The following is a 5,344-nucleotide window of genomic DNA, read 5'->3' on the forward strand; positions in this document are numbered from 1 at the left end:
TCTGTTGATCTTCCTATTGTTTGTTTCTAATTTTATAGCATTATAATCTGAGAAGATGCATAATACTCTTTTGGTATTTTAAAATTCATCGAGGCTTGCTTTCTGGCCTGACATATAGTCTATTCTGGAGAAAGTTCTATGTGCACTGGAAAAGAACATATATTGTGCTGTTGTTGGGTGGAGTATTCTGTATACATCTATGAGGTCTCATTGGTTGATTGTGTTGTTTAGATGTTTTGCATCTTTTAAAATTCATTCTAATTGTTCTGTCTTTCATCAAAAGTGGTTATCTTAAAGTTTCCAACTATTATTGTATATCATGCTTGGTAAAGTTGAAGGCAAGCAAAAAAGAGGAAGAGCCTCAATGAGATGGATTGATACAGTGGCTGCAATGATGGGCTCAAGCATAGCAAAGCTTGTGTGGATGGACTGGGCAGTGTTTCATTCTGTTGTACATAGGGTCTGTATGGGTCTGAGCCAACTTAATGACACACAACAACTATTATTGTGGAATTGCCTATTTTTCCTCTCAATTCCGTTGAAGCTTGATTTATGTACTGTAGTAGTTAAGATTGTGGGTCAGCTTGGGTGGGCCATGGTTTTGAGTGGCTTGGCAGCCAAATCCCCATGATGAGATTGTAATCACCTCCATGGTAGAATCAGCTGTGAGCAGCTAAGTAGTTTAAGGGGAGTTGCCTTCAGGGTATGGCCTGTTTCCAGTCTATGTGGAGAAGCTTTGGCAAAGGTCTCCAGATTTTTGACACATTTTGGATCTTCCATTTGGCCAAGTCTTCATCTCAAGTTCCTCACCATGAACCAGTGGCCTGCTGTGTTGCCTGCTGATCTTGGGATCATTGTCTTCCAACCTATGAGCCAACAATCTGCCATTTTACCTGCTGATCTTGGATTCATTATTTGCTGAAGCCAGCAGCCTGATACATTTCCTGCCAATCTTGGGTTTGTCATCCCCTGCAGCTGTGTGAGACAGGAAAAGCTTCCAGCTTGATGTTTGACCTACAAAGTTGGGACTTACCAGCCTCTACAACTGTGTGAGCCATTTCTCTGAGCTAATTTTTTATTCTCTATTAGCTGCACTGGTTTTGCTTCTCTAGAGAACCCAGCCTTGGTACTGAGAGAGTAGGGTGCTGCTCTAGCATGTACTTAAAATGTGGAAGCAGGACTGGAGCATGTCCTTGGACTGGAGATCCCTGTGCTGAGACTGGCAGTGGGAAGGGCAGAAATATGGGCAAAGAGACAGGCAGAGAGGCTGGAAGAGAAAGAGGTAGAAAGAGGGACAGAGAGACTAGCATAGAGACTGAGTTAGCAGAGCCAAGAGATCAGCAAGAGACAGAGCGATGGTGTTGCCAGCCCACAGAGTGAGAAAGCTGAATGCTTTTGGGCAGAAGGCTTCTTCGCAGAGTGGGTTGCCTTTGGGTACTAATTACTGGTAGAGCTGAAGAGCTTTGTAACACTTTCTAGAACAAGGCAGATGCCAACTGGCTTCTTTGAGAGACCAAGGAAACAGGAGGCAGAGCTGCCTCATTCTCAAAGGATAGGACCATGGACTTGGGGTTGTAAAGAGTGGGGCCACCACAGCCTCCTAGGTTTCAAAAAGTCAGATCTTCATCAACTTGTGTTCTGGAGAGTGAGGCTGCTGTACATGAGTGCCAGTGGGGTGGGGCCATATGTGCTGCCCCAAAGTGAGGGGTCATGGCTGCTATGCCCATGGGGCAGAAGATTGGGGCCTGCCAGGTCAACGGGCTGAGGTCAACACTCAGATGGACTAGGAGAATCAGGCCACAGATGGAGATCTGTACAGATGCCAAATCAACAAGGGGTGCAATGTGGTAGTTATCGTGTGTCAACTTAGCTGGGCCATGGTTTTGAGTTGCTTGGCAGCTGAATGTAGTTATTCTCTATGATGAGATAGTAACCACTTCCATGGTGGAATCTGCTGTGAGCAGATAAGTAGCTGAAAGGGGAGTGGCTTGCTTCCAGTATATATGGAGAAGCTTTGGGGAAGGTCTCTAGCTTTGGGGCACATTTTGGATCCTGCATTTGGCTGAGTATTCAGTTCCTGGACTTGAACCAGTGGTCTGCTGTGTTGCCTGCGGACCTTGGGATTGTGCCATTTTTACCTGCTGATCTTAAGTTCATCAGCTTCAGCATCTAGTAGCTGTGTGAATTAGGAGAAGTCTCTAGCTCCAGTGGGCCTGGAAGAAGAGGCAGAGCTGATGTCCAAAGTTGAGAGGCCTTCACCCAGCCTCTAGAGCTGGCACTCTGAATTTGGACTTTTATCATTGTAAATTGTAAGAGAATAAATTCCTGTTTGTCGAAGCCATTAGCTGTGGTATTTATGTTATGGCAGTAGTAGAGAACTAAGACTTGTACTTGGGGGCTCTTTCACTGGGTGTGTAGATATTTATTATGGTTATATCCTCTTGCTTGATTGATCCTTTAATCATTTTATTTATTTATTTATTTTGCCTTAAAGTCTATCTTATCAGAATTAATATTGCCACCCCTGCTCTTTTTTGGTTGCCTGTTGCTTGATATATGTTTTTTAATGCTTTGGTTTTTAGCTTATTTTTATCTTGTGTCTAAAATGTGTCTCTTGTAGACAACATATTGGTGGATAATGTTTTCTTATCCATTCTGTTACTCTCTCAACTGGCATATTTAATTCATTTACATTTAATGTAATTATTGATAAGTATGAATTTACTGCTGCTTTTTTTTTTTTTTTTGGTATGTGTGCAGTGTTGATAATTTCTTTGTACCATATAATTTTCTGAGCTGAGCTCATTTTGTTTCTGAATTTTCTCATTATTTCCTCCATGGCTATTGTTTTAGTATTTTCTGAGACTTTATGATTTTCTTTTTTTTTTTTTATTTTTGTGTGAAGGTTTATTAATTCTCTTTGAAGTTACACTGTAATTTATCATTATCTTCCCAAGTTTAAACCAGTCTATTCTCTCTTGATATCATCTTCACTTCCTCTCCATTTGGAAATTCTGTAACTATAAAATTTATCCCCTATTTTTGCTTCGTAATATCATCGCTTACAAATCGATATCTCTGGTTCCCTATTTTCTATCTTGTAGGTTTATTTTGGTTTTGATACTTCTGTTTCTGAGTTGATTTCTACTTTATGTTCCTTTATGTCTTAATCTCCAGTTGTGGTCTGCCATTGGTGGTTCTTTGTCCAGAGGACTCATTTTAGCATTTCTTGTAAGGTTGGTCTGGTTTTTGCAAATTCTTTTATTCTGTTTATCGTAGGACATTCTAGTTTCACCATTGTATTTGAGAGATGTTTGCTGGATATATAATTCTTGGTTGGCAATTTTTTCTTTCAACATTTTATATATTTTCCATTTCCTTCTTGCATGCATGGTTTCTGCTAAGAAATCAGGGCTTAGTATTGCTGGTTATCCTTTGAAGGCGACTTAGGTAACTTTTTATTTTTCCCAGCTGCTTTCAAGATTCTTTGTTTGTCCTTGATTTTGGAAAGTTTGATTATGAGATGGCTTGATGATTTGTCTTTGGGTTCATTGAGTTTTTTGAGGGGTTGACAGTGGTAGTTGGGCGCCAGCTTTTTTTTATGGTCTCCCAGTGGTGTAGGCTGAGGATCACATGGTGTACCACTCACTTGGACTAATTGTTTCTATGCATCTTTAGTTTTCTTCATTCTTATTTGCTGTGGATGAGGAGAGACCCATTGTTGCATCCAGATGGCCAGTCACAAGTTTTTAAGATTCCAGTAACTGCTCACCAAAGTAGGATGTGGAACAATGTTTTTGTGTAGTATGTTATGCCAATTGAGCTTGATGTCCCCTGTGACTATGGTCCTGAGCGCACAGGTCCAACAACTCACTCCCTTTGGGTAGCTGGCTGTGGCCAAGAAGTGACTGCACCTTGCCCCTTGTCATCTCTACTGTGTACCTGGGAATTCTTTCAGAACATACAAATACACTGTCTGAAATACACTGAAACATTGTCTGCCAACCCTACACATGGTCTTGGGCTCACTCTACCCTACCTAGACATACCTAATAGTTCAGCCTGTCCACCCATCTGTTTTGTTTTTGTTATGTGCCATCTGTCCACCCATAAATCAATGTTTGGCCTCACCAACAACAAAGTACTTATGTGCAAAAGGGTTCATCTTTGTTGTCTGTACCTCCCATGCACCTCTCTATGTCTTCTTCTTCCTCAATGCCACCATGTTGATCACTCACATTTGGTCCATTTTCCTTCTCTGCACCCAAATCAATACTTGTCTCTGCCTATCTAAGAGTGGTCCCTCCCTTCTTCACCCATCCCTGGTAACCAACAAAGAAAATTTCCTTCTATATATAAGACTTTTTTTTTGACTTTTTACAATAATGGACTAATACAATATTTGTCCTTCTGTGATGGGTTTATTTCACTCAGCATAATGTCTTCCAAGTTCATCCACATTATGGAGTGTTTTGCAGATTCTACATTATTCTTTAGGGTTGCATAATGTTCCATTGTGTGTATGTACTGTAGTTTGGTTATCAATTCTTCTGTTGATGGATACCAAGGTTGTTTCCATCTTTTTGCTATTGTAAACGGTGCTATGATGAACATGGGTGTGCATATATCCGTTCTTGTCCTAGCTCTCACTTCTTTAGGATATATACCAGTAATGGAATTGCTAGATCAAATGGTATTTCTAATTCCAACTTTTTAAGGAATCACCATACTGCTTTCCACAGTGGTTTTATCATTTGACAGTCTCAAAAGCAGTATGAGAGTCCCAATCTCTCCACATCCTCACCAGCATTTGTTCTTTTCTCTCTTGTTGAATTTTGCTACTAGTGCTGGGGCAATATGGTATCATATTGTTGTTTTGATTTGCATCTCTGTAATGGTTAATGATCGTGAACATTTCTTCATATGTTTGTTGGCCACCTGAATATCCTCTTTGGTGAAGTTTCTATTCATGTTTACTGCCCATTTTTTAATTAGATTGTTTGTCTTTTTGTTGCTGAGTGTTGAGTTTTCTATAAATTCTAGGGATAAGTCCCTTGTAGGATATATCATTGCTGAATATATTTTCCCAATCTATAGGTTCTCTTTTGACTCTCTTGAAGAAGTCTTTGGAAGCACAAAAAAATTTAATTTTTAGAAGGCTCCATTCATCTAGTTTCTCTTCTGCTGTTTGTGCATTTTGGGTTATGCTTGATAGTCTATTTATGCCATATATTGTTGTTGTTGTTATGTGCCGTCAAGTCAGCCCTGACTCATAGCAACCCCTCCTTGGGTTTCCGAGGCAGTATCACTACGGAAGTAGGATTGCCCAACCTTCCTTCCGAGG

Source organism: Orycteropus afer, unplaced genomic scaffold, assembly GCF_000298275.1.
Source record: "Orycteropus afer afer isolate SDZICR_OR568_19922 unplaced genomic scaffold, OryAfe1.0 scaffold00232, whole genome shotgun sequence".
NCBI classification, from domain to species: Eukaryota; Metazoa; Chordata; class Mammalia; order Tubulidentata; family Orycteropodidae; genus Orycteropus; species Orycteropus afer.